Below are 10577 nucleotides of genomic sequence, written 5' to 3'. Positions count from 1 at the left end.
ACAGTGACACTGTACGATTCCGCTAAAAAATGGACAAATCAGAGCGAACCAGCTGCAACAAAACGGTAAAAGTTGCCCAAGACCGCGAAAGCTTTAAACATACTCGCATTTCGATACGAAAAAACCCTAAACCTGGGAATAAATATTGTAAATCGCAAATTTACTGTGCTCCCCATTTATCGATTATACTTATATATATTTATTTATATAATTATATATATTTATTTATATTATAATATTTTATATTATAATATAATTATAATATTTATTTATATTATATATATTTATTTATACTTATAATTATATTTTTTATTACACGATACCGCGATAAAAAGTATTTCTACGATCTGAATAATTGTACAAGCATATTATTTCTGTCTGTTAATAACGGCAATGCATAAACTGCTTACTGCGGGATGCGGCAATCTTTGAAACACCGATCGAATAGCTTCTACGAACTCCCCAAAATGGCGCTTATTAATGCGGCCATTCCTACTGGGCGACGGCAACGGTGGCTTGCAGTGGCATTCTTATTATTTGTCCTTTCTTCGGCGTTGTCTCGTGTCCCGTTTGAAATGGACAAAACAGGAACGCGAAGAAAAAAAAAGCAACAATAAAAGTCTAGGAACGTGGCCGCAATCTTCAGTAATGAGAGGGCGTACGTAGCATTGTTTCGGAAACAGCCAGCACGCTGCGAGCCCCCGATACAAAGACAGGGTGGACCAATCCGAGCCGTATAGAGAGAACAGTGCGCGTCGATATTCCAGATTCCAGACGGTCATTGATACTACAGCGGCAGCAAGAAATATTTCCAGACACCACCTGGATGGTCTCTTGTTTAACACGTTGACTGCGTTGACTTTAACACGTTCTCATCAGGCCACGTCACCCGTAATTCGGGTGACGCTGATTTGACTACTTACAAAGGATTTCCGAAAATATTTCGACAAATATTTTACAGAAGGTGATGAAACTATTGAATTCTTATAAAAATGGTTTATTAAAAAAATTATTCGCAGTGTATAACATTAAAACATTCTCTGCAAAGTTGAGGTTGATCAGGACAGCTTGAACAAAAAGTTGATGGTTTTTTCAGATATGCTCGTGCCTCTGATCGGTCCATTTCGTATCTTTTATTTGAACTGTAGCTTCCTCGGTATCATCAACATTTCTTTCTTCTTCCATGACCAATTCTCGTAAAATCTCGTCAATAGTATCTTCATAACATTCATTATCACTAAGATTATATTTATCAGTATCCAAATCAGAATCTGACGATGTAATTTTATTTATGCTTCTCCTTCCGGGCAATCCGATCTCTTTTCATTATTGAAAAAAAATAAGGGCAGAGATTTTAAATTATACCATTCGGTACTCGGCAAAGATTCCAACTGTTCATGCAGGAACAGAAACAGATATGAATTAACAGCGCACGCTTCCTATAGCGGCACGGGTGGCCTGTAGGAGATTTTGTTGTAAATACGCGTGGCAGTCAATGTGTTAAAGATAATTTTCAAAGTCAGCTTCAAGTTTTTTTTATGTATAACGTTATAAATTGTTCGATTATTCGCCATCAATTATTGAGGCGAATTCATCGAACTGAAAAACAGAATTGTCTTGATGGTACATTATACGTACAAAAGTATAATTTATCTTTATAATTTTTCCTTGTGATTTAATCTTGTACCCTTTTTCCGTCAATGAAAGGATAGGGAATTGAAAATGAGTAGTAGTAGTCGTTACAGACTTGTACAGCTAACACCGTGATAGAAATTGTCTGACCACAATTTTAATGGAGTTCCGATAGCAGAAATCAATATTTGTGAAAGTCCCTGAGAAACTTCTGCTTTGACACGCGTACGCTGTTTTCGTATAGGCGGTGCTTTCTTTTTCAACTTTTCAGCAAGAATTCGTTTCTGGTATTCCTTCTGGACGTACGTTGAGCGATTGTCTGACGTTCTAACTACAGTTTACCGTTTCAAACTTCGTGAGTCAAACAACGATCCCCAGCTGTATGTTTGCCCACGGCTTATTCACCCCTTTGTCGTCGAGCTACACGGCTCCTTGCATTAAAGCACGACGGGTTCCCGTAATTCAGGCTCCTCGCCAAAATCAACCTTCCTCGCACTTTATCAGGTTCCTTTTTATTTTCCATTTATTTATAGAGCGACGGTACAGTCGTCGCTCGAAAACGTCCATCCGTGCACGTTACAGCAACATATCGTTGATAAACATTTAAATACTTTTGCTATTGTGGTAGCACACTAACCCCTTGCACTACGATAATCGTTTCCCTATTAAAACGAGACAATTTTTGTTTCTTGGATGTCTTCGTTTATTTTTATTCTTAGAGTCTGATAGCAGAAGAGTCAAATTTTGCTTCGCATTTGGAAGAATTTAATAACATTTACAGTTAGTATATTATGTATGAAATACATAATATAATCATAATAATATAGTAATATAATAATACAGTAATATATATATTACTATATTACTGTATTATACTGTAATATATATTACATAATATTATTATATATAAATACATAATATAATCACAATAATATAGTAATATATATAATAATAATAATATTATATATATTACTATATTATATTACTATATTATTGTGATTATATTATATATATATATATATATATAATATTTATATAATATATATAAGTGAAGAACAAAAGTAACTATAAAAAAGTAGCGATTCAAATCTGAAATTGAGACATTTTGTAAAAACTGCATGATAGCACGAAGCAATTGAGTTATGTATTTATATCATTGTGCTCTGTATATACGGAAGAAGGGAAACCAATCTGTCTGACAGGGGCTGTTCTCATTCTACTGCGCAAGACATGCGTCCGTGGTGTGCGATATTCTAGCTATGGATGGAATATTAAAGGACAGAGGAAAGTGTCTTATCATCAATTATTTGTAGGTAGAAGAGAAGAGAACTGAAACTGCAGAAGCAATTTCGGTAATAATAGATGCAATTATTCGAGCGATTAAAAATGTCTGTTAGATTCCTATACATCGTCTTTAAATTCTGAAGTCTTCGCCTGTCTGCAGCGTATTCGTCGTTTCGTGAAACAATACGTTCGATTCACGTCACAGAGGCGCACCCTGAAAGATTCAGGAGACCACATGTGTAAGGTGGTTCCTGCCAAATTTTCCACCCCTCGAGGGCAAGCCGTACAGTCGTAGAGGAAACTTTCCGCACCCCGGACAGCCTGTACAATACCTACCAAAATTTTACCGGAAATGCTGTTCGTCGTACCATCAGATTCGTTCGCAAAAGTCTGTTGTTTTTCCAGATTTTCATTGTCACACAATTTTATTATTCAGTCGAAAACTATAAAATATACCTTATTACATTAAATAAAACAGATTTAGCTATATGTAATAAACCATTTTAATCTTACGAAAATAACTGTTCCTAACTCTGTTATTCAATCTGCGATTACAATTTGTTCATCTCTAAACAAATTAATCCATGTATCGTGTATTGTAATTGTACACGTTTCCATCGTATTACAATACTACAACTATATAATACTACAACTACAACTAGTCGGTAGATCGGAGTACTAAGTCCTAATTGTATCGATAAAGCTTATATAAACTACATAAACTATAATATAAACTATAAACTATATAATATTTCAACTACAACTAGTCGGTAGATCGGAGTGTTAAATCCTAATTGTATCGATAAAGCTTATATAAACTATATAAACTATAATATAAACTATAAACTATATAATATTTCAACTACAACTAGTCGGTAGATCGGAGTGTTAAATCCTAATTGTATCGATAAAGCTTATATAAACTATATAAACTATAATATGAACTATAAACTATATAATACTTCAACTACAACTAGTCGGTAGATCGGAGTGTTAAATCCTAATTGTATCGATAAAGCTTATATAAACTATATAAACTATAATATAAACTATAAACTATATAATACTTCAACTACAACTAGTCGGTAGATCGGAGTGTTAAATCCTAATTGTATCGATAAAGCTTATATAAACTATATAAACTATAATATAAACTATAAACTATATAATATTTCAACTACAACTAGTCGGTAGATCGGAGTGTTAAATCCTAATTGTATCGATAAAGCTTATATAAACTATATAAACTATAATATGAACTATAAACTATATAATACTTCAACTACAACTAGTCGGTAGATCGGAGTGTTAAATCCTAATTGTATCGATAAAGCTTATATAAACTATATAAACTATAATATAAACTATAAACTATATAATATTTCAACTACAACTAGTCGGTAGATCGGAGTGTTAAATCCTAATTGTATCGATAAAGCTTAATAAATATTTAATTTTATTCCTCACCTAACAGCATTCGTAATAGAGAAAACTGCTCCGATGCGGAAACCTGAGTGCTCGTAAAGTTCCACAGTGCACGCACCAATGCACATGTTAATTATTCCATATATTATTTCGATGAAAGAAAAATTTTGAATCGTTCAATAAGGATTAGTAAAGACTTGATTCGATACCTCGGCTAACATCGTTCGTGATGCAGAAGCTGTTTCAATGATCATTCTCGCTTATTAATCTGGGGAAACGTAAGTCTCCGCATAGAAACTCCGCAGTCTACTTATCGGAGTCGGTAATAATTATTCCATTAGCAACTTTTCTCTCGGTGCTCGCCCGCGTTCGTTACTTTCCGCTCGCATGTGTCATCGTTCCGCGTCTCGACGACCTTTCTTCTTCCCTTTCGGTTTATTCACCCCGGCATGCGTCACCCTGCGCGCGTCTTTGCTCCGAGGCGTGACTGGCTGCCATTCAAAAGGTTCCGACAACTCGTGCGTGCCGCATGATTATCCCTATCCGTGCGTTATCAGCGTTTCCCTCATTTGCTTCCGATCTATCAATTCTCCCCAGCTGTTTGTAACACTTGGACACGGGCCAGCATAAGCAAACAACCGCGTTATTTGAATTTTTAAGCCCTTTTTAATATTTTACTCGCCGACAGCCTGTCAATCGGCTTTTCAACAATTCTGCTGTACGCGAAAGGAGTTCAATAATTTTTGTTTCAACACTTCAAACTGCCGATATAACCACCTCAAAAATTCCATGAAATTAAAGTATTTTATTTAATCAGATTAAAGTTGAGAAGCTAAGTTGAACCACATCAATTAAGTGGAACCACATTAATTAGGGACAGTTATTGTTACTGAATTTAGTTATATATCTTGAATGTATCAGGCACTTAGGTGCGTTGCTAATGATCCTGTATAGGGTTACATAGTATATAATAAAAAAGAAGAATTTTTTAATATTCTTACGTTATGCAGATCGCAATGAAATTGTTATCAAATAATAATTTCAGAAGAACTTGCAGCATAATATCGAACCAAATAATTTATCGAAGTATGAATAAGATTGCTGTCGCATTTGAGGTATCTTTTAAGAATCTCCCAACTTTGGATCTTCGTCCTTGAAACAATTATTATAGAAAACTACCGGTGGATCAAGCGTGGATGCTCGTATTCTATTGGGTTGGCAACTAAGTAATTGCTGATTTCAGTTATAGATGTCTCGCACTCCCATTTTGATGATATCGAAGTAAAAAAAAATATGCAGTGCAATTAAAACAAGATTAAGATGTCTCCGACTTTTCATTGAAAAAAATAACAATTTTTTAAAATTACATGTTTCGTCGTGTAGCAAAACAAGGAACCGATGAACATTTATACGAAACTATTTTTGTCAGATTAACGGAAGCGCACGAAGAAAAGTGGTGAAAAGTTAAGGAAACACCCTGTACGTAGGGTGGAGCAGCGATTCTATTGGGTTGGCAACTAAGTAATTGCCGATTTCAGTTACAGATGTCTCTCACTCCCATTTTTATGATATCCGTAAATGTTATATTATAAAATTATTATTATTGTTATTATTGTGTTATTTTTTTATTATCCGTGAATGTTAGCAACTGGACAAATTGAATGCAGCGGCCAAGGAAAAGCGACCAGAATTGGTCAATCGTAAAGGTGTCATTTTCCAGCAGGACAATGCTAGGCCGCACACGTCTTTGTCCACTCGGCAAAAATTGATGGATATTGGTTGGGAATTGATGTTACACCCACCATATAGCTCTGATCTCGCGCCATCGGATTACCACTTATTTCGATCCCTGGACAACTCCCTTCGTGGTAAAACTTTTAACGACGATGACGCTGTAAAATCTCACTTAACTCAGTTTTTGGCCGAAAAGGATCAGACTTTCTACGAGCGTGGAATTTTCAAGTTGTCAGAGAGATGGCAAAAGGTCATCGAACAAAATGGAAAATACGTTACAGATTAAACTTCATTCCAAGTAAAAAATAAATTTTTTATTTCATTGAACAAATCGGCAATTGCTTAGTTGCCAGCCCAATGTTCTGCCTAGTCGTGCTTGACGAGTTCCGAAATAACAGCTCGATGACATGGGAACCCTTGCGACACGCGATATTCAGTTTTAGATATCGATGAAAGGATCCTGCTGCTGGAAACGGACGTCGTAGGAACGTATGTAGATTTTTGCGGGGATGTTTCAAGGCGTATAGAGTGGTTCTTAGGGTTACCCTTCGGGGTTGTCGACAAGTAAGGCGTGAAGAGAGGGTGAAACCTTTGTAAAGAGTCTCCTAAACGAATCCTTCAAAGGGAGCGACTACTGAATAGAATTTCTTGTTTGAAGAGCTTTAGTTTTTAACCGCCTGCGTGAGAGTATTCTCACGACCTCTTAATTATTTTTCGGTTACAGCGGGATGTAACTTCTCTGAACGAAACGATCGCTTAGTTATCCTTTTGACGCAATTACTGCGCCCAGTTTGGATCGTAGAAATTCTTAATAAATCGTCGCGGCCCGATAGCAACTAGAATGACATTTTCAGGTCAATCTTCGCGCTTTTGCACGATCAAGTCCAAAATACATAGCAGAGTTTCTATTACGAGAACTACGAGAACAACTGATTGATCAATCTCAGTTTCGCAGTTACGGACAGCGAGTGGGCTGAGCGACTTGTACTGATATCTTTTAACAACTGCACTCATCTTAATTTCAACGGTACAACTCGTTCATGAACCCCTTGCACAACGATCTTTTTCACAGCTACGCTTCATTCTTAATAATTTCCCTAATAGAATCAGACAATTTTTATTTCTCGTACGTCTTCATTTACTGTCACTCCTATATTTTGATAACAATAGAATCAAATATTGCGACAATTTAGAAAAAATGAATAACTGTTGTTACAGTGTTAAGTGGTTAAACACATCTACGCATGGCGGTTGTTATAGTTTCAAAATCTTGAACTCGATCAGCAAGTGCGACCGAACGCGACGACCTGAACTCGATCACCAAGAGCGATCGTCGATCGTTATTTGCAATCGCGCGCAGAGTGCCGTGTACCACTTTGTTTATCTAATGCTACTTAGCTCCGGGATGGACTCTACGACGGCCTACATGCGCACACGATCCGCGACGAGTGTTCGCGCTCCCGCGAGTGCGAGCTGGTGTCGTAATCCCACGCGCGCGTGCATGCGTGCGCTCATGATACTCGGCCGCGACTATTTTTTCCGCCGAATAAGCTCGGGTATAAGCGCACACGGTGAACCATTCCCGCGCGTTGCTACAAAGGGCTCCCTCGGACAATGACGAATGAATCGCAACACACCATCGGGGATAATGCCACTCGTCCCGCGGTCCGATCTCCACGAGTACCCACGTACAGTCTGCTTCCCTCCATTCTTTTTCCCCCGTGTCTTGCACACGCGATCCTACTTCGGGAAAAACTGAACCTCGTCTTCGTTATTCAGCCACGAATGCGCCGCCGTCATTCGCAAAAGTGTCTGTACTGCAGGGTCTGGTATATCTGGCTAACTCCCTCGACGCTAGATCGCGCGGTGGTCTAAAACGCGAAATATTGTTAAATCAGTTTGTAATTTCAAAGTTATACGTATAATGTGCTGTAGTGGATAAAGTTTTTGTCGTATTTTATCCTAACTCGCGTGCTGAAGACTTTTAATAATAATCTGTTCAGTATGAATATTAATACCTTTTAAGTCGAAATAAAATTCTGTTCTTTCGTCGTCAATGTTTAAGCATCGAATAAATGTCGGCACACAATATAAATGTATATTTTCTTTTTTTACCAGAAGTCTATTAATAGCTTTTTCAATTATTATAATAGCAGACAATTTCCACTGAACTTGTTGCATTACATTAACCTAAATAATTTAATGGACTATCTAAAAGAAGTATCGGAAAACTGCCGATAGATAAAGTGTTAAGAAATTATCACAGTTGACAAAAATTATTTTATGTTTATTATCTGTTCATTGTAACTGTGAAGAAAATTACACGACAAGGGGTTAACAAGCAATTATGTGCAAAAATAGACAAGAGCAAGATCAAAGAACGATAACGATTTATTGGGTTGGCAACTAAGTAATTGCCGATTTGTTCAATGAAATAAAAAATTTTTTTTTACTTGGAATGAAGTTTAATCTGTAATGTATTTTCCATTTTGTTCGATGACCTTTTGCCATCTCTCTGACAACTTGAAAATTCCACGCTCGTAGAAAGTCTGATCCTTTTCGGCCAAAAACTGAGTTAAGTGAGATTTTACAGCGTCATCGTCATTAAAAGTTTTACCGCGAAGGGAGTTGTCCAGGGATCGAAATAAGTGGTAATCCGATGGCGCGAGATCAGAGCTATATGGTGGGTGTAACATCAATTCCCAACCAATATCCATCAATTTTTGCCGAGTGGACAAAGACGTGTGCGGCCTAGCATTGTCCTAGTGGAAAATGACACCCTTACGATTGACCAATTCTGGTCGCTTTTCCTTGACCGCTGCATTCAATTTGTCCAGTTGCTAACATTCACGGATAATAAAAAATAACACAATAATAATAATAATAATAATTTTATAATATAACATTTACGGATATCATAAAAATGGGAGTGAGAGACATCTATAACTGAAATCGGCAATTACTTAGTTGCCAACCCAATAGAATCGCTGCTCCACCCTACGTACAGGGTGTTTCCTTAACTTTTCACCACTTTTCTTCGTGCGCTTCCGTTAATCTGACAAAAATAGTTTCGTATAAATGTTCATCGGTTCCTTGTTTTGCTATACGACGAAACATTTAATTTTTAAAAATTGTTATTTTTTTCAATAAAAAGTCGGAGTCATCTTAATCTTGTTTTAATTGCACTGCATATTTTTTACTTCGTATTAACGCATTAAAGGCGGGGGATCTTGACGAAAGTATGCTAGGTAACGCGGCGACCGCCCCGCCTCGTTTTTCGTCCTAGAGCGGGCGATATTTTGTGTAATCATAAACAAATTTAGACTTAAAAAAGTTTATTTAAACTCTTAAAACTAAAAGAAATATTAAAAAAGAACTAAACACTAATTGCAAAAAATGTTTTAAAGTACATATTTATGAGAAGTCGAGATAAATCATAGTACTACGACTCCCGCCTTTAATGTGTTAATATATAAAGAATTCAACGACCTGCTATGGCACGACCTTCGGGTGACCTTGAACCGAGAAATTTCAGTTCAATCAGCGGAAACGATTGAAGATAATAGTTTCTTTATTTTATCTAAAATAAAATTTCAAAAAATAAAATTTCAATAAATAAAATGAAATAAAAGAACTATCAGAGAGAGAGAGAGAGAGAGAGAGAGAGAGAGAAAAAGTATTTTAGTCATTGTTTGGTAAACTAGTGCTTCTACCATCTAAAAAGGATTCGGGTCGCTTAGTCCTATTTTAAAACAGTTATTCCGTTCTAAAAGCTGGTCGAATATTAATAAGAGTCACTGTACGCTAATATACGTCTATCAAACGGTGTAATTTATCGGCGTTAAGTGGCTCGCGAATTAAACTTGCAATGCTTGCGAAATCTTGGCGTATCGATCCCAGAGGTATACACTTTACACCTGGCGCTTTGACAGTGAAAACTATGTCAACCCGCAGAGTTTCAAATCGCTCGTTAAATATTTTACACACAGGACGTTTTATTTGCATCGGGTGCGCGTTGCTTCTCCTTTTTCGTGCAGCATTTTAAATGTACTTCGAAGAACTGCCGTGTGAATTCAGTTGAGCAATTATTTTTATCTAAGTTGAAACACCACTGCATCCCTGTCCTTTCATGGCATGTTTCAATCCAGGAAATGGAAAAACTTCTATAGAGCCAAATACGGGGATGAAGGAAACGCCGAGAATTATATTAGAGCTACCGGTGAATTGGTGCGCACATTTTCTACAGCATACGCCAACTACTATAACCTATAACATTCTATTCGCATTTATTCTTATTAAAGAGTTATGTATCGTTTTAACATTTCGATCTTGTTTTTATAAAGGAATACGATATTTTATTAGGAGTCTTGACGTATGCATTGCGTGTTAACAATGTCCACGATGCTAAAATTGAGCTTGTTGATATTTTTATACATTTTTTAAAATATATAGCAGCAATCGCTTCAAGCCGATTTTTCAGAATTCGGAAGACTGCATTCCCA

This window comes from Megalopta genalis, chromosome 3 (assembly GCF_051020955.1).
Source record: "Megalopta genalis isolate 19385.01 chromosome 3, iyMegGena1_principal, whole genome shotgun sequence".
NCBI lineage: Eukaryota > Metazoa > Arthropoda > Insecta > Hymenoptera > Halictidae > Megalopta > Megalopta genalis.
The sequence above is the reverse complement of the archived record's forward strand: the minus strand, read 5'-3'. Positions refer to the sequence as shown.